The sequence below is a fragment of the Manis javanica genome, chromosome 14 (genome assembly GCF_040802235.1).
Source record: "Manis javanica isolate MJ-LG chromosome 14, MJ_LKY, whole genome shotgun sequence".
Lineage (NCBI taxonomy): Eukaryota > Metazoa > Chordata > Mammalia > Pholidota > Manidae > Manis > Manis javanica.
The window spans coordinates 43,458,318-43,479,337 of NC_133169.1; the positions used below are offsets into that span (position 1 = coordinate 43,458,318).

General features: G+C 37.5%; 1 pseudogene; it reads right to left on the bottom strand.

The window, feature by feature from the left end:
- Positions 1–10,276: 10,276 nt before the first annotated feature.
- Positions 10,277–11,221, bottom strand: LOC140845946 (olfactory receptor 14A2-like; annotated as a pseudogene).
- Positions 11,222–21,020: the final 9,799 nt, after the last annotated feature.

Sequence of the window (21,020 nt, forward strand, 5' to 3'; positions counted from 1 at the left end):
AAAGACGTAGATCACTACTAAAAACCCTACATGAAATTTTAGAGGGACTTCTTTAAGCCAAAAAGAACAGAAATTAGTTAATGATAAGAAAACATACAAAAGTACCAACCTCCCTGTAATAGATAACTAGGGGATAAAGGTAGTGAATCAATCATTTACAAAGTAAGCATGACAGTTAAAAGGCAAAAGTAGGACATTTATCTAAAATTGCAAAAATTAGTTAAAGGAAGCATTGCATAAAAAGAAAAATGCATCATTAAAATATAAAGTGGGAGGAGTAGAAAGGTAACATGCTGGAATATGTTTAAATTCAGTGTTTGTAAGTTTAAAACAGACAGTTATTTATGTAGAATATTTTATGTGAACCTTACCTTAACCACAAAGAACAAAAACTCAACAGCAAATACAGAAATGAAAATTAGAAAGGAGTCTATACATAACAAGGAAAGTCATCAAACCACAGTGTTTTGCAACAGTGGAAGATACAGAGATGATCTACAAAATCAACCACAAAAAGGGGAAACAATAGTGACAATATTTGATATCTTGATCTGAGAGATGGTTACATAAGTGTATAAACACATCAAAATTTATGGAGTTAAACACTAAAATTTGTGTATTTTATTGTGTGTACCTTAATATAAATACTTAAAAAATAAATAAAAGCCATTGATTCTGGGGAAAAAAATAGTCACAAAACAATGAACAGTGTGAATAAGTATATACTATTCATTATTGCTTTATTGTTTTAAATGTAAATGGACTAAGTTTGCCAATCAAAAAAACAGGGAGTGCTTGTATAGATAAAAACACAAGACTCATATCTATGTTGACTGCAAGAGAACTCACTTGAGAAGTAAGGACATATATGTATCCCTATATTTATTGCTGCATTATTTACAATAGCCAAGATATGGGAGCTACCAAAATTCCCCACAATAGATGAATGGATGAAGAAGAAGTGGTCCATATACACAATGGAATATGAGTCAGCCATAAAAAAGAAAGAAACCCTGTTATTTGCAACAACATGGTTTGATCTAGCGGGTATGATGCTAAATGAAATCAGCCAGGCAGTGAATGACAAATACCATGTGATTTCACTTACATGTAGGATATAAAAACAAAACAAAATGAAATGAAAACAGCAGTAGACTCACAAACACTGAGAAGTGACTGGTGGTTACCAAAGGGGAAGTGTTGGCATGGTTGCGTGAGTGGGGTGTATGAGGGGGATAAAGAGGCAGAAAATCTCAATCACAGTATAAGTTGGTATTAGGGATGGAAAAGCAGTATGTAACACCTTTTTATGTTGGCAGATAGTAACTACACTCTTTGGGGTGACAATTTAATAATGTGTGTAATTGTTCAATCACAAATTTCTATACTTGAAACATAAGATTGTATATTAACTAAATCTCAATGAAATATAAAACATTCATAGAGATTTAAGTACAGCATAGGGAATATAGCCAGTGATCTTATAATTTATTTGGTGACACGTGGTAACAGTTTTTTTTTGAACATGTGGTGATGTATATGTTGGTCAAATCACTATGTTGTACATCTGAAACCAACACAGCATTGTATACTAGCTAAATTTCAATTAAGAAATCCACTTCTCTGAAGGTTCTGAACCACTCCAAAAGATAGCCAAAAGACATAGACAACCTCTCCCGATATCTGCCAGGATGAGTAGGATGTTACCTGTAGATGGGGTGTAGCTCACATTTCTCTCTGGCCGTATAATAACCCCCCCACTTGACAGCTGTCCTCCTGCACAGGCAAGAGAAGGCAGCTGGCGTCTGTGGCAGGAGGAAAAGAAAGACAAGTCCTCAAGAGCCACAGGAAAGGTGTGACTGTATATGAAAGAGGAAGGACCTGCAGAGCGCGTGGGCCACCCCGAGTCACAGGGATGGGAGCCACAATGCACAGAACTTTTAAGGCAGAGATCCAGAAGAGCAGACTTGGATAACAGGTGTTAGCCTGTGCCGTCCTCTTCTAGTTTTCCCAGGAGCCTCTCTGCGGACTCTCCAGTGGGGTGTCCCGGCCATTCCTGTTGGGGTGCCAGAAACAGTAGTGGAAGAAAGTGCATTTCCCTCCCCCCTTGAAGTGCTTGACCGGAACCTCTGTAACAAGATGATTTCGTACACATTTATTTAATATAAGTTTTCCTCCATGGGAAAAAAAGACTCAAAGAAATGGTGAAACCTGGGAGTCCTTATGCTCGTGTTGGATTCCCCTGAGGAAGGCGCCGCCCCAAATCACTCACCAAAGACGTTTCTTGATGCAACAAGCAAGAGGAATTTATTCAGAAGCCAACTAGCTGGGGTCCAAGTCAGCCCGACGCAGCGGGTCTCAACGAGGACCCCAAACACTTCTAACTAAGGGGTTATATAGGATTTCCAAGGCATTCAGCCCTAAAGGATTACCATGGTTACAGATTAGATAACAATTCTACAAAGGCAGTAATTTTTCAAACCTATGATTTCTGGGTTGGTGCCACGTCCTGGGGGTGTAGCAAGATAGGATCATTCTCTTACTGCTAGGGTGATTTAGCAAGGTAGGGTCGGCATTTATGATTAACTAACCGAAAGGTTAGTGCTGACAGCAGTCATGATTGATTAACTTGTTTTTCCAGAGGAGTTACCTGGTTTCAGTTGTTCCCTCTGAGTCATATATCAGAATGGCTTTTTGGGCTTCAAGATGGCCACTCTTAGGCTAACTTATTTCTCAGGGAGGTTGGGGTCCTACATTCCCCACTTCTTTTTCTGAACATTCTAATCATGGAATGTTGGTTTCTTCTTGTTGTGTGAGGGTATGATACTGTTGTCTCAGCATTAGCACCTGCACAGCACTTATTCTTTCTCTAATAAAGGTTATTACTCGATTTAAAATGCAGGGACCTAAGGTGAGGAGCAATATTTAAATAAGCAGGGGTCCTGCCAAAGTGGATATTAGAGCTGTAAGCCATGGGGATCTAGAAAACTAGGATTTAAACAGGCTCTGGTTAGCTTCTCGTTCTCGCTTTCGCTGATCTAATCTTTCTCTTAATTTAGACATTGAGTCTCTTACTACTCCAGTATGGTCTGCATAGAAGCAGCACTCTTCCTTTAGAGCTGCACACAATCTACCTTCTTTTAGAAATAGTAAATCTAACCCTCGTCTATTTTGCAGCACTACTTCAGAGAGAGAGGTTAGGGACTTTTCAAGTTTAGAAATAGACTGTTCTATAGTTCTCAAATCTTCATCAATAGCTATTCTTAGTCCTTCGTAATGTTGGTTTCCTTGTATAATTGCAGCTGCCCCTGGTCCTACTCCGGCTGCGACTCTTACTCTTAGTAATACAGCTAGGGTGAGTGAGACTGGATCTCTTTTATACCTTAGTTTAGGTTCTAATTCTGCCACGAATGATAAGTCATCATGATACTTTAGTCTGGGTACTAACTGGACCATGATACAGAAATCACGGGAGGAGTTGAAGGCAGAAGTAGAGACACATGGGGTCACTCTAGTGTTACAAGCCCACCATCCCTTGGGAGGAGGGATTAAATACCTGTTTTTACCAGGGAAGGCTATGGGTATGGTCTCATTCTTTCTTCTACAGATAGAGACTCTAGCTGCTGCTAGGGAAAAGGGGCGATGACCGCTCTGGCTGCTTCGTGCTGAGAAGGGGGCGCAGTAAAGGGTGCAGCTAGGTCTCCATCACTGGTCAGTTGAGAGGGCTTCAGAAGGCTGGCGCTTCTATTCTGGGTTTCATTTTTATTACTATTTGCAGTTTTGTGGCTTCTAGGCAAGATAAAACAAATTGTGTTATTAGGTTATGTAGCAACATCTGGAGTTGGATTTTTTATTCTGGAAGGAGGCTGCATTATTGAAACGATACTTCTCTCTAAAATCACTCTCATTTTTACTAGAAGTAACTAGGTTAAGAAAATAATTAACAGCTGGCTTGATTATTTGCACAGGTGCAGCAAGAAGAGCAATTGATTACACAGGCTCTTTTAAATATGCTTTGCTGGAACTTTTTGTAAGGAATTTCAGATTGAACTTTTAAAGGCCTCTTGAGGCCAGACAGCCAAGCCAGACTTGCCATCAGGCTTTGCCTGCAGTACCTGTAGATTTGGATGAATTCTTCTCTTCTCGAGGTCTCTGTACCTGCCAGGAAGTGACCTTCTTTACTCACCTGGTAAGGCTGCTGGGAACTCTGTAAGCAAGGTATTAGGCCAGTTCTTCCAAGGGGCTTTGTTGGCTTTATAAAGTCAATCTTAGTTCCTTAAAGTTGTTCACATCTGAGTCTATACACATGTCTCTCAGGTACGACATTCCAGTCAAAGCCCTGGTAGTATAACCAGTGTTCTTAAGTAGTCTTCTCACAAGGAAAGCAGATTCTTATTGAACTCGTGCAAATAAACATACTGCCATGGAATACAAAAACAGTCACTGAAAGTTTTTAAACTCTGGAGGGATCAAGTAGAGAGAAGGATGTTTCAATTCTGCTCATAAAGATAGTCATTTACTAAACTGTTGTCAGTTTAAGAGAACAAGGTTAAAACACTTTACCAGCAACATTTGAAACAAAAAGACACAAAATCATTTTCTTTAGTTTATGTAATCTTATGTAACTAATACCTGTTCTGCTGAAATCTAGTTCTTTACCAGTTTAGGGATAATACTATAAATGACAAAAGACTTACAAATGACAACGGTTAAAGATCTGATGAGAGCTTACTGTAAAACAGTTGACATAAGGAAATTCTGATATTTCTGTAATACAAAACATTCAGTAACAAAGTTTAGCATCATTCTCTTTGACAGTGCTTTCCTGGTAAATATATATATATATATATATATATATATATATATATATATATATATATCAGATAAATAAGCCAAATTAGTCAAATACTTTCTCTAGTGAGAAAAAATTCTTCTGACATGTTCCAGGGGCCCTCTGGAAAATATCAGAGTTAACTAGAGGTAAAAGCACCTTTTTGCATTTAATTTTTTTAGAACTATCATTACACATTTATTGTCTATATACTCAGCACAGTAAACGAGATATCTTAAAAAGGTGGGGCAGCAGGGGAGACTGCTGCTGTCAATTTTTAAAGACAACATACAGAAAGTCAAAATAATTCTAGGTTACTAAGCATTCTTGAGAGAATGGTAGCAGATGGTAGATTCTTCTGCTTTCATCTTCAGGAGGGGAAAAAAGCTACAATAAGAATTCATATTTAGCTGAAAGAACTGTCTAAACTCAAGGCAGGGTATAATATCACCAGGCATACAAAAGACCTGTTAGAGATACATACAAAGAATGAATATGGCTATAGTCAAATTTAACTTAAAAGTTTAAGCAGAATCTCAAATTTAAATGTCTCTTTCTTTCACACAGATATTCAGATATGACCAGAAATATGATTTGAGATGAAAGAGATCAGGCATTTTACTTCTTCATTTAGGGACTGAGAAATGATGACCTTTGGCTTACAATCAATAGCTTACAAACCGTGAAAATAATAAGAACATAACTCAGCATAAGTGTCTAAGACCAGATACAAAAAAGCAGAGAAATTGCTTAAGTTTACAGGTCTTCCCTGAAAGCTTCAAGAATGTTTTACTCTTTAATAGTAGATATAAGCTGCTATGCAAATTCTATTAAAAGCTCTAAGATTATTTGCATTAAAAAATATGGAGAGTCCCCCATGTTTTTTTAAAACATACAGCATATAAATTAAACAAGAAGACCTGGTGGTTCTCAAAAAATCTATTACAACTTTTCTCAAAAGTGGTCACACGTTCGTCCATCTAAACTTTTACAATGAAACCTGTTTTTCTGGGAGAAACATAACCTTGTCTAGATTCTACACAGTTTAATTTTTAAGAATAAATTTTGGTTTGTTAACTAAGGGCATTTAATCAGCTGAAAAAAGCTTTGTTACCATTCTGCTTAGGGTAAATTAAGAAAACAATCACTAACAACTTTAATTATTTGTTGGTTAGAGATTTTTCTACTTATAAAAATATGTGGAATGATTCAATTTCTCATGCCATGCAATCGTTTTCAATAACAAAATATTTCAAAGGCAAATAAAGGTTACACAGTTGTTAACAAACTTTAGCTTTTAGTCCCTTTAACATTACGATTTCATGGCAACTCACTGAAACTTTAAGCATGAGAAACTGCTGTGATCTTTCAACATTAAGAGCAGACTAACAGTTAAAGAAAACTGTTTAACTGGAAACGAGATTTTAATTTTGCTGTGCACTTGATATCAAGACTCACTTGCTTTAATTTCACTAGGCACGACTATATCTGTAAGAATATAGTAATTTATTCTTCATTTGCCCCATGGTCCCAAGCACAGAAGCCGGTGAGAATTATGCCTGGGCTTGCCTGCGGCTTGACTGGGTTTATCTCACTTTCTCTCTAAACATCCTGACCCTCCCCCCAAAGCAACAGGCTGAGCGGATCTTCTACAACAAAAGGCACCACACTGTTTTCTCTCTTTGTCTCTCTTTAAATAAATAGCTGTACTTTAGAACAAAGTTACTTTCTTTTATCACAAAACACATTCTTTAGCATGCAGAAGAGTTTTCATTCTTTATACTTTTTCTTATTAAAACATACATCTTTTAGCATAGAGAAATGTTCTCTCTATCACTTTAAGCAGTTCTAACCAGAACTCAAAACTATTAGAAACTTCAAGCTCCAGTGAACACTGAGAAGCAGGACACTGCAAACTGTCAAACCAACATTTCTTAGACTGACAAACTTAGGAACATATTCTACAATTTCTGCAACCATGAGCTTCACAGCACAATCTCCCAGCAAACACAGAGCACATCTTTTCAACTTAACAAAACTCTAAGGCCTTAAATTACTACAAAGATTTTCAGGCTGCAGGTAGGCATACACACTGCAACACACAATTAAAAAGGTGTTCACTTGCCACACTTATCCAGCTCACTTACCTGCAACAACTATGCTAGCCTGCTCACAAGACCCCCACTGAACACTAGACAAAGCCAAGCTTCTAAGCATTCTATTCTTAAAAGATTTAGCAGATAACATGACTCAAATGACTCTAGGTAAACTCAGGCAGCCGACAACTACCAGGACATGCCCCCGCCTCAGGCAAACTCAAATTAGCATTAATGCTTAACACTTTTTTATCAGGTTTTCTGGAAGTTTTAGAACACTCAATTTTCACAAGCGCTTGTCTTTAAATCAATTTCATTAATACCATCCGGAGGTAGAAAGATATATTCATTTACACACTTAGGGGGTTGTCTGAGTCTGTCCCATTGTCAGTATAACAATTATTAGGCACATGAAAGACACAAAAAACAGAGACACACACAGATTAGACACACAGCGGCCGCTTTTTGTTTTTTCTCAGATTTTCAAACAGAAACCGAAAGGAATCAGAGGGTTGATATTCCTGGCGCCTGAAAATCAACCCTATCTCATCAGATTCACCTTGCCAGAAAAACAGACGGGAGGCTACCAGGCGTCCCTGGCCTCCCAACCTCCCCGAGGCGTCCCCCAGGGTTGCAGCCTGCGGTGCTCCTAGTACGTCTACCGACCGCAGTCTCGACCCCTTTACGGGATCGGGACAGCTGCCAGACAGTGGGTACCCCCTTTCAGAATTCTGACCCGTCTCACTGAAAAACAGAAGACAGAACACAGACAACTCAAGGCGCCACTAATCTTACCTCTTCCTCCAAGAGCGACTTCGGGAGTGAAGCGGGGTGAGCGCATGATCCCGGACGAGCCCCCAAATGTTGGATTCCCCTGAGGAAGGCGCTGCCCCAAATCACTCACCAAAGACGTTTCTTGATGCAACAAGCAAGAGGAATTTATTCAGAAGCCAACTAGCTGGGGTCCAAGTCAGCCCGACACAGCGGGTCTCAACGAGGACCCCAAGCACTTCTAACTAAGGGGTTATATAGGATTTCCGAGGCATTCAGCCCTAAAGGATTACCATGGTTACAGATTAGATAACAATTCTACAAAGGCAGTAATTTTTCAAACCTATGATTTCTGGGTTGGTGCCACGTCCTGGGGGTGTAGCAAGATAGGATCATTCTCTTACTGCTAGGGTGATTTAGCAAGGTAGGGTCGGCATTTATGATTAACTAACCGAAAGGTTAGCGCTGACAGCAGTCATGATTGATTAACTTGTTTTTCCAGAGGAGTTACCTGGTTTCAGTTGTTCCCTCTGAGTCATATATCAGAATGGCTTTTTGGGCTTCAAGATGGCCACTCTTAGGCTAACTTATTTCTCAGGGAGGTTGGGGTCCTACACTCGGTTCGATGAAGAGGAGGATCCGGTGGAGAGGTGGGATGGGACAAAAGTTTGAGCTGACTGCACACTGGGAAGGACTTTGTGAGGCTGGTTTAACAGTTTCCTCCCCATCTCTGGGGATAAAGAGGCTGGTGGGGATAAAGAGCTCTGGTGGTTACCAGAGCTGTGCCGCAAGGGTTGGCATGGGTGGGTGGGTGAGGGATGTATATCTCTGGGTGTAGAGAGGGCACCTTCTCGTGTAAGTGTTTCATCATCTGCTTCATAGGAAGATCAGAAATTCCTTCCTGCCCTTGTCATTCCCTAAATTCCTTCTGTTTGAAAATCTAGAATGCCCAGTCGTCACCGTCACGTGAGAACCTCGTTCCCTCACAGCGCTCCCCCTGCCGTCGGGGTGCCCATTGCGGATCACCGCTTGGATTAATCATGATATAGATGATTAAACATTATGACTTTTCTAACTGAATCTTTGCTTCTCTATTTACCAGCTGCCAGTCTTCTGAAGGAAATGCAATAACTTTTTAATTAGCGTTTTCTCTAGTAATAAAACATATTATAGACAATGAGGGAACTGAAGTATCTCCAAGATTTTCATAAAGAATTCAAATTCTGAAATATTTAAACCAGTTCTACTTTATCACAACAAATTTAATTGAGGACAACCTAATAATCTTTTCTGTGGTGACAATCTTCCTTGACAGTAACCTTGACACATGGTGAACCTTTACATGAAATTAATTATATTTACATATGTCTTTCTTTAAGGAAAAAGAAAAAAAATTTTTCGTGTTTTATTTCCATTGACTATAGAAAATCTTAAGGATAATTTTATATGTAAGAGAAACAAAAATTTTATTTTATGTTATCATATTTTTACAATATCTAGTATTGGTATGGTAAGAATCAAAAGTTATCAGAGGGTATTTGGGAACATGTTAAATGATGTCACATGACTGAGAAACAATGCAGAATCATACATTTACTCCAAGTGACAATGAAACAAACACTGGTATCACATTGCAGAAAACACATGATTGAGTGTATTTTTTTATCTTAAGGACAGAACAAAGTCAATGTTAAATCCAAGAAAGTTACTTGATAACACATAAAATACATGGATTACATTTTGCATAATGAAAAATCTTTCGCATCGTAGGAATAATTAGCGAGTAGATCATCTTCAATTGAACTACTTCCATAATTTTAACACATATCCTATCTTCTTTCCAGACCTAGTTTAGATACCTTATCTATGGCTCAAGTAGAGGTAAAAGGCTTTCTGAATTATAGACAACTAAATGCTCAGGCACACACACAGCTTCAGACTTCTGCCTGGTATCTTCCAGGAAATAATATTCACCAGGGAGGGCACTATTTATCTTTGATAACTGGATCACCTTCCTCCAGGGTGTTGTCTCTGCTTCAGGTGTCCCTCCAAAGGACTGTTTATTGATAGGGGCACACTCCTAAAATGGCCCTGAGCACACCATGTTAATTTTGCCTGCTTTTTCTTCTGCTTCAGCACTAGACAGTCAGATCCTTCAGGAAAGTCAGGAGTAAATTTCACATTTGCAGATCAAATGCTTCATGTACTGTCCTCATTGAAGCACCCCAATATTTTTTTTTGTTTTCAGTTAATGAAATAGAGAAAATGAGTTGAAAGATGACCAAAATCAAAACTCATAAAAAGAGAAACAATTCTTTCAGAGCTGTGCCGCAAAGGGAGGACCAATTTCTTGCAAATGACCAACTGACAACTGAGCACACGCCTCCCCCCCCGCCCCCGCCCCGTGTGTCAGCCTGACGGGATTCAATTCTCTGAACTTTGCAACAGTCATTCAGGCTTTTGAGCGCTTAGGACACTGTGTTCTTTCCTCAGTCTTTCCCAATTTTATGAATAAGTTAAATGAGAAAAAATGTCCAGCGATCTGAAAGCACTCTGTCCCTGGGGATGTTTGGATGTATTACATGAAGTGAGAGTCTTTGCCATGTGTCCTATGCAGCAATCCCAGCAGAGCCTGCTTCATGTCCTTGTTCCTGAGGCTGTAGATTACAGGGCTCACTGTTGGAGGTACCACAGTGTAGATCACAGAAAGCAGCCTCTCAGTAACTGATGGTGAGTTTGAAGGTGGTTTGAGATAAACAAAACAGGCAGTTATAATAAAAATGGTGAAAACAATGAGATGGGGAAGGCATGTGGAGAAAGCTCAAGACTGACTTTTCGTGGTAGGAATCTTCAGCACACTGGAGAAAATATAAATGTAAGAGATCATGATACAGATAAAACAAGACATGCCTAAACACATACCTAGTCCAATACTCACATAAACTATCATTGGTGTTTCAGAGCAGGACATCCTTAGTAATGAGGAGACATCACAGAAAAACTGTGGAATCACATTGGAGCCACAGAAGGGCATGGAAAATGTGCCAGCTGTGTACACAGCTCCAAATAACCCCCCAGTAACCCAGGAAACAGCAGCCATCAGGGCACAGGTGCCACCACTCATGAAGACCTCATAGTGTAGGGGACAGCAAATCGCCACTTAGCGGTCATAGGACATGGCAGTGAGCACAAATATCTCACCTGCTGAAAAGGAAGTCATTAAGAGTACTTGGGAAGCACACCCCAAAATGGAAATTGAAGTGTTGTGAGTTAGGTTGTTGACAATGAATTTTGGGATTGGGACAGACACGAGGAAGACATCCAGTAAGGACAAATTCTTCAGGAAGAAGTACATGGGTGTTTGTAGCTGCAGGTCTAGGGCGATGAGAGTGATGATCAGGAGGTTACTCACTAGGACAGCCAGGTAAACCACTAGGAAGAGCACACCGTGTACAATCTGGAGCTCCCAGACTTCAGAAAACCCCCGAAGAAAAAATACTGTTACAAAGGTGACATTGGCCATGCTAGATTCTCCTCACTGCCTGTCGAGACAAGGAGATATGCAAAGGAACATCAATTTACACTTTCTAACAAGAATGATGTTGTTACCCAGAATAACATCAGTGAGAAAGAGGCATATGCCTTCTTTAAATAACTCAAGAATTACTAACAAGTTCCTTTTTTAAAAAGTAATGGGATTCCATGATTTATGTGTGCAGTCAAATAGTCTTTGTGTGAGTTACACCTGCTCCTGTAGTCTCAACCTTAACTAACCACCAGAAAATATAATTTGAGCAAATAGAGGACTTTTACTGTATATCAATGGATATTTATATCATAGTGACATTGTTCTATGATTAATGAAAAATACTTTTGTTTTCAAACAATCCAAACTCCTGTCTTTAGGACTTTTATGGTATTATCCCTAATAGTGTAACTGGAGCAATTTATCAGTTCTCCTTTGTTCTAAGTATTATGACCTCACATTTGTGCTATTTAATAATCCAACATAGCCAAATAAATTTTTTTAACCTTACAGGTCTAAAGAAAGGAATATTAAAAATGATTCTATGTTCAATGACGGTATTGTCTTGAGATCATATAATTCACATATGTTGAACATTTTATTTATGTGTGTGAAAGAATTATTTAGGAAAATTTCAATTCCTTTGAATATGCACATGTGTAGAGAATGCTGTTATTAGGAAATGTTCCCAAAGGTTGATATTTTTCTAAGGGTGTATCTTAGAGTCACCATAATAAAATATCTTCCCCTATCTGAGTGAACATGTTTTCTTTGTCATGTGTTGTCTATTTTAATATCAGATATCTGCTTTCAGAGTTCAAAATGTTTCCTACATTATTATTTACTAGTACACATTTATTTATTTATTCTCTATTGGAAATATCAGGAAGTGCTCCATATTTATTGGGCACCAAACTGTTTGGTAGAGATGTATTTTTTTTGAAAGGCTTATTACTGAGAGCTTCCTGTCAATGTGAGGGGACAGACAATGATGAATAAAAATACATATAAAAAAGAAAGAAAACCAATGGTGATGGGTGTCTTTAAAATAAGAAAAATCTATTATTTTAGAGATTAACAAAGTATTTATCTGAGATTGGAGGTGGATGATTCGATTGCCCCCTGTTGGGGTGACCTTGAAACCGACCCACATGGGAAGAGAACGAGAATACAGGCCGGAGACCAGTGGGGGAGCCTCTCGGGGAGCAGGGCTCGCGCGGCAGAGTAGGGCGATGGGCGTCCAGGGCGCATGCGGAGGGTCTGTGCGTGGTGAGTGGCAAGAACACAGTGCAGACATCAGATGGCTTGGAAGGCATTTATCACTCTATTCCAATTTTCTGGAGAAATACCCAGAAAGCTAGCAAAATAGGAACAAGAGTGAAAAAATATGTTGATGTCCTCCCTAAATTTCACAAAATTCTTTAAGACTCACAAATCATTATTTTGGAATAGTGTTTTAACAATAGAAACATTTTACCAATAGAAAATTGAAATGCATACGTCAAAATAATTCCAGTTCTTCAATCACCTGTGAAGGATTATTTTTAGATGATTCCACCAAGCGCTCTGGAAAGTGATAATCTTTAGTATATCACTTAAGCTCCTGGAATTAAAACAGAACTATATCTTCCTTTGGAATTTCTCTGTCATTAGAGCATATAGTTGTATTTCTAGTCTTCTGTGGAGGACTGAAAAATGACTGCTAAGATGTGGTAGTTTCTTAACATGGAAAGACAAATATTTAAGCAACCAGGAAATTCATTTGCTTCTTTTATTTTAAAATTGATATCATTGTTGTAGACAATAAGTGTCTACAACAAATTATTTTTAATGTGACTGATGCTTAGAATTCCCCAAAGAAGAACGTCTTATGAGTCCTCTGAGTAGACTTCATACATAATTACCTCTTAAGGCCTTAGAGTTATAATTACAGGTATTTTCTAGAGGCAGAACTGTTCACACCCCAGAAAACATTCTGGAATGCACCATGAAGGACATGAGTCAGACTTTGGGTAGAAAAATAACAGAGTATTTAAATGGTCCCTTAATTCCACTTATTAATAGACTACAGGCTAGTGATTGCCACTTTATAATTGATGATTATCACTTGTGAATGTGGGCACTTGGCTAAAAATGAAGATTGCTGTCAGATATTGCTAATTACTGACTCAATGGGTCATGGCAAAGTTGGAGAACGTAATTTAGTCTGTCAAATGGGCAAACCAGATGGACCTTATGCTTTGCATATCCTTGCTGTAGACCTAGTCATCTAACACAAAAATCAAAAGACATTTTATTGTTCATCTGGTTAAGGCCCTCAGTGTAGAGTAATGGAACTGGACTAAATTTTAAAGAGAGAGAATTTGAAAATGAGGTGATTTTGGCTTATTTGTGAGGGTTTTTTCTTTGGCTTTTAATGTGTCTTACTAGCATTAATCATTTTTAGTTATTTTATTTGAAAATACTTGTAACTACTTGAGTTATAATTAACAAAATGCCATTGTGTACTACATAGTTTCAGGAAATTATTTTAGTAATGAAACTGAATAAAATTCAGAGCACACTATATCCACCTATCTTTATTTTGTTAAATGGATTTTGAGCCATGGTTATTATTTGTTTGTGTGCCAGTTACGGTTTCTGGAAACAGACACTTAGGTGGAGTAGTGCTGGAGAATGTTTCTTGGGCGATTAAGAATGATGAATAGAAAAGAAAGAAAGCAAAAATGGTATTTAGAAACAATGACCTGGGCTCAAATTTTGGTCATGGCTACTGGGGATTCATTGATTTTTATATCTTTTTGGCAGAATTTATATAATAATTTCATACTGGAGATTTTTCATTTCAATCCAACTCCAACTAGATTTTCCTGTTCTTCACTTCTTCCATTTTCTGTACTGACAACCTGGATATCAAAAATACTATTTCTGGATTTTCACAGTCTTAAAATGTGCATAACACAGTTAATCCCTAGTCACACCACTACAGTGACCAGTTTACATAAAATAGTTGAAGATTCTTTGTCGTCCTCTTTCTTTTCCTTCTATCTTAAGTATATATGTTCAAGATGCTCTGGCCAAAGTTATGCTGAATGAATTCCCCTTAAAAAATCTATCTGCATAGCTTTGCTCTTCATCTGGTATAGTTATTTCATTTGATTCAGTCTGCACTCACTTAAAATTTTTCTTTACTTTTGATGACAACTTTTTAATGGGTGGAAAATTAACATGCCTTCCAAAAATAATGAAAAATATTTGAAAACAATATCAGTGATAACAATAACAAAATACATATCATTGAAATTCCACTTCCTTCCCATACTTTTTACTCTAATCCTCAGTATCATCCAGGAAACGAGTCTCAAGGTTTAATGGATTATTTTTACGTTTTTTTTTTTTGAAAAAAGAAGAGTGACATATGTTTTCTTATTACATAGCATACTGTGAAAACTGTTTTGCCTTAGATATTTCACTTAATATTTTCTGGGAATCACTAGAGATCAGTTCTAGAGATTGCCTTCCATCTCTTTTATAAACCAAAGAATAACTGATTGTATTATATGTGCCATAGCTTAAGTAATATCCTGTGTTTGGACATTGAGCTACTTTCTAAAATTTGGCAACTACAAATAATGGTGCAAATAAAAAGCCTGTGAAAATGTAGTACTGAATACAGGATTTGCATCTTCCGGGTATTATCTAACTGAGCTGATGATTGCCCCTGTTTATTGGCCCCTATTTTGTTACTTCGTCACTGCAGTCTATGACTATGCTTCGAAGCCCAGTGACCCTAAACTCATTTTTACATATCCGCTTGTTTTGAATAAAGCAAAATAAATTAAGATGAAGTAAAAATTTTTGGTCTATAGAAACTTCCTACCTCATGTACCCGACAATTGGCACCACAATATCTCTTAATAACAAGGACACTCTGGGACAATAAAGTTAGTGAGTCTGCCAGTTAATTTTTGTTTCCAACTCTTCTTTTTTTTTTCTTTACCTCTATTTCATCTTTCCTGGCAATTCTTAGGGATTACCTATACATTTTATTTATAATCTATTTTTAAATTTCAGTGGATTTCTATTTTTATTTCCTATAGCAGTTCTAGGAATTACATGCTTGTCTTTGCTAAGTCACTTAAAATTATTATTCTACTATTCTTGAAAATATAATAATATTTGCAATCACATGGAATCACACATACTGTCAATCATACTTCCATATGTGCTATAAACCCAACAAGGCCATGTTAAATATTTAGTTTTTAAACATTCATAAAGTTTATAAAGAAATGAAGTTGGAAATTGTCCAAAAATTAAAAATGAATTATTGGCACTTATCCACATATTCATTTCTTATACTATTTAATAATTTTTCTCAGGAATGGAGTATACCTCTTGTATAATTTTATTCAGTTTGAATAATTTACTTCAGCATGTTTTGTACAACAATTCTTCCACCAACACATTCTCTTAGTCCTCTATAAAATGATAACTTTATTTTTATTTCAATCTAGGTATGACACTCACCAATGCTGTGTTTACTGTACAAATTACACACATCTGACTCTTAAACCTTAGATGGACGAAACCTATATGTTACTCCTGCAATTGAGCATGATCTGCTTGCCAGGGTCTGCTACTGATCATTCTCCAATAATATCAGGTATTTATGCCATGTATTAAGTTTGGGTTTTACATTTGTTTTCTATCAGAGAAGAGGAATGCTCAGAAAGTGTTCTTTCCTAGTCCATCATTTTCAGAAGTAAAACATTTCTTTCGACAAGACCAAACATGAATGTATAATCTGATCAGTAAAACTTGTCTTCTGGTACTTACTAATGTACAAACAAACCCTGCAAATGATTCAGTAGTTGTATCACCAAAGATGAAAGCAACTAAGGAGTCCTTCAATAGGAGATCAGGTGAACAAGCATAGACCAACCATACAATGAATACTATTCAGCAATATAAATGCATATATTATTAAAGCATACAAAAACCATACATCAATTTTGAATGCCTAACGTGAAGTGAAAGAAGCCAACATGATTCTAATTACTTTTCTTTGGAGAAGCAAAATTATAGACACAGAACAAATCAGTGTCCTTTATGTTTTTATTTTTATTTTTATTTTTAGATACGTATTTTTTATTGAAGGGTAGTTGACACACAGTATTACATTAGTTTCAGGTGTACAAAACAGTGACTTAACATTTATACACATGATAATTCTAGGTACCAGCTATCACCATACCAAGTTGTTACAATATTTTGACTATATTCCTTATGCTATACATTACATCCCAGTTACTTATTTATTTTACAATTGGAAGTGTGTACTTTTTTTTTTTTGTTTGTTTTTGTTTTGTTTTGTGAGGGCATCTCTCATATTTATTGATCAAATGGTTGTTAACCACAATAAAATTCTCTATAGGGGGGTCAATGCTCAATGCACAATCATTAATCCACCCCAAGCTAAATTTTCATCAGTCTCCAATCTTCTGAAGCATAATGAACAAGTTCTTACATGGAGAACAAATTCTTACATAGTGAATAAGTTACATGGTGAACAGTACAAGGGCAGTCATTACAGAGACTTTTGGTTTTGATCATGCATTATGAACTATAAACAGTTCAAATATGAATATTCATGTGATTTTTATACTTGATTTATATGTGGATACCACATTTCTCTTTATTATTATTATTTTTAATAAAATGCTGAAGTGGTAGGTAGATACAAGATAAAGGTAGAAAACATAGTTTAGTGTTGTAAGAGAACAAATGTAGATGATCAGGTGTGTGCCTGTAGACTATGTGTTAATCCAAGCTAGACAAGGGCAAAAAAACATCCACGTATGCAGAAGATTTCTCTCAGAATAGGGAGGGGGCGGTTCTAAGCCTCACCTCTGTTGATCCCAATTTTCTCACCTGATGGCCCCCCTGCTACTGTGCCTGTCTTAGGTTGTTCCTCCCTTGAGGAATCTTACCTGTCTCTGGCTAACCAGTCATCTTCCAGGGCCATATAGGGAAATGTTAAGTTGGTAAGTGAGAGTGAAGCCTTATTGTTTGAAAAGGTTAGCTTTTTACTTCTTCGCATATTTTATGCCCTGTGGCTTCTATGCCCAGCATTTGTCTTGAGGTGTCTTTACCACTTGGAAGAATTATGATACTGGGTAAATTCGATATGAGGCACGAATTCTACTTAAGGGTTATAATTAGGAAGGAAGAAGAAAAGCTATAGAAGTAGCAGGTGGAAGAAAACCTGGGGAGATTGATTATTTCTTTGACATACCTTCCTGTAGAATAACTTCAGCATGTATAGGTTTTAAACTACTAATTAAATTGCACACACACATTAACATAATAGGAGTACAGTTGCATAACCAAAGCATACCTGTAATTACCAGCCATCTCCAGTGAAACCAAGAAAACCAGCTAGGCACCTTAGGCATTTGTGAAAACTTATCTGTAATATAGTGGATATTGTCCAACTGAACTTGAACAGTTTGAGAGAAATCAGACAAATTAAAACAACCCATTCCTGGGGACTTTTCACATCCCATATGTTCTTTTAACAGTAAATAGTCTGTAGTTGTAAGATTTTGGAGCGCTACAATTTACACTTCTCCTAATTCTTGGTTGAGTTCTAACAGTTTAGATCCAGTCAAATTTGTTGTTTTGCTGTATACAAAGGCCAGCTTAGATATCTCCTTCTTCATTCCTATGGCAAGTCCAGGAACTGGTGGGATGAGTGCATCTACACCTGTAGCAGTGCATGGATCTTTGTTGGGGATTTTTGATGGTCATCTTCTGGCATGAGTCTTCCTGAGAGTGCTTATGTTGGAAGTTCTTTTTCATATTGTATCTTAGTTCATTTTCGAGGTAGCCAAATTAGGCTTTGATCCTCTGTATAAACACAAACAGACCCTTTGCCTACACTTTTATATACCCTTTGTATCATTGTATAGAACTCATTGGAGGTCAACACACAGGAACTGCTTTTTTTTTTCATTAATTAATCTACACTTACATGATGAATATTTTGTTTACTAGGCTCTCCCCTATACCAGGTCCCCCCTATATACCCCTTTACCGTCACTGTCCATCAGTGTAGCAAAATGTTGTAGAATCACTACTTGTCATCTCTGTGTTGTACAGCCCCACCCTTTTTCCCACCCCCCATGCATGCTAAACTCAATACCCCCTTTCCCCCCCCTTTATCCCTCCCTACCCACCCATCCTCCCCAGTCCCTTTCCCTTTGGTACATGTTAGTCCATTCTTGAGTTCTGTGATTCTGCTGATATTTTGTTCCTTCAGTTTTTCCTTCGTTCTTATACTCCACAGATGAGTGAAATCATTTGGTATTTATCTTTCTCCACTTGACTTATTTCACTGAGCATAATGCCCTCCAGCTCCATCCATGTTGCTACAAATGGTAGGATTTGCCCTTTTCTTATGGCTGAGTAGTATTCCATTGTGTATATGTACCACATCTTCTTTATCCATTCATCTATCGATGGACATTTAGGTTGCTTCCAATTCTTGGCTATTGTAAATAGTGCTGCGATAAACATAGGAGTGCATTGGTCCTTCTCAAACTTGATTGCTGCATTCTTAGGGTAAATTCCTAGGAATGCAATTCCTGGGTCAAATGGTAAGTCTGTTTTGAGCATTTTGATGTACCTCCATACTGCTTTCCACAATGGTTGAACTAATTTACATTCCCACCGGCAGAGTAAGAGGGTTCCCCTTTCTCCACAGCCTCACTAACATTTGTTGCTGTTTGTCTTTTGGATGGCAGCCATCCTTACTGGTGTGAGGTGATACCTCATTGTAGTTTTAATTTGCATTTCTCTGATAATTAGCAATGTGGAGCATCTTTTCATGTGTCTGTTGGCCATTTGTATTTCTTTTTTGGAGAACTGTCTGTTCAGTTACTCTACCCATTTTTTAATTGGGTTATTTGTTTTTGTTTGTTGAGGTGTGTGAGCTCTTTATATATTCTGGATGTCAAGCCTTTATCGGATCTGTCATTTTCAAATATATTCTCCCATACTGTAGGGTTCCTTTTTGTTCTATTGATGGTGTCCTTTGCTGTACAGAAGCTTTTCAGCTTAATATAGTCCCACTTGTTCATTTTTGCTGTTGTTTTCCTTGCCCAGGGAGATATGTTCAAGAAGAGGTCACTCATGTTTATGTCTAAGAGGTTTTTGCCTATGTTTTCTTCCAAGAGTTTAATGGTTTCATGACTTACATTCAGGTCTTTGATCCATGTTGAGTTTACCTTTGTATATGGGGTTAGACAATGGCCCAGTTTCATTCTCCTACATGTAGCTGTCCAGTTTTGCCAGCACCATCTGTTGAAGAGACTGTCATTTCGCCATTGTATGTCCATGGCTCCTTTATCAAATATTACCTGACCATATATGTCTGGGTTAATGTCTGGATTCTCTAGTATGTTCCATTCGTCTGTGGCTCTGTTCTTGTGCCAGTACCAAATTGTCTTGATTACTATGGCTTTATAATAGAGCTTGAAGTTGGGGAGTGAGATCCCCCCTACTTTATTCTTCTTTCTCAGGATTGCTTTGGCTATTCGAGGTCTTTGGTGGTTCCATATGAATTTTTGAATTATTTGTTCCAGTTCATTGAAGACTGTTGCTGGTAGTTTCATAAGGATTGCATCAAATCTGTATATTGCTTTGGGTAGGATGGCCATTTTGACGATATTAATTCTTCCTAGCCACGAGCATGGAATGCATTTCCATCTGTTAGTGTCCCCTTTAATTTCTCTTAAGAATGACTTGTAGTTTTCAGAGGATAAGTCTTTTACTTCTTTGGTTAGGTTTATTCCTAGGTATTTTATTTTATTTTTTGATGCAATTGTGAATGGAGTTGTTTTCCTGATTTCTTGTTCTGTTGGTTCATTGTTAGTGTATAGGAAAGCCACAGATTTCTGTGTGTTGATTTTGTATCCTGCAACTTTGCTGTATTCCGTTATCAGTTCTAGTAGCTTTGGGGTGGAGTTTTTAGGGATTTTTATGTACAGTATCATGTAATCTGCAAATAGTGACAGTTTAACTTCTTCTTTACCAATCTGGATTCCTTGTATTTTTTTGTTTTGTCTGATTGCCATGGCTAGGACCTCCAGTACTATGTTAAATAACAGTGGGGAGAGTGGGCATCCCTGTCTAGTTTCCGATCTCAGAGGAAAAGCTTTCAGCTTCTCCCTGTTCAATATAATGTTGGCTGTGGGTTTTTCATAGATGGCCTTTATTATGTTGAGGTACTTGCCCTCTATTCCCATTTTGCTGAGATTTTTTATCATGAATGGATGTTGAATTTTGTCAAATGCTTTTTCAGCATCTATGGAGATGATCATGTGGTTTTTGTCTTTCTTTTTGTTGATGTGGTGGATGATGTTGATGGACTTTCGAATGTTCTGCCATCCTTGCAGCCCTGGGATGAATCCCACTTGGTCATGGTGTATGATCCTTTTGATGTATTTTTGAACTCGTTTTGCTAATATTTTGTTGAGTATTTTTGCATCTACAGTCATCAGGGATATTGATCTGTAGTTTTCTTTTTTGGTGGGGTCTTTGCCTGGTTTTGGTATTAGGGTGATGTTAGCTTCATAGAATGAGTTTGGGAGTATCCCCTCCTCTTCTATTTTTTGGAAAACTTTAAGGAGAATGGGTATTATATCTTCCCTGTATGTCTGATAAAATTCCAACGTAATTCCATCTGGCCAGGGGGTTTTGTTCTTTGGTAGTTTTTTGATTATCGCTTCAA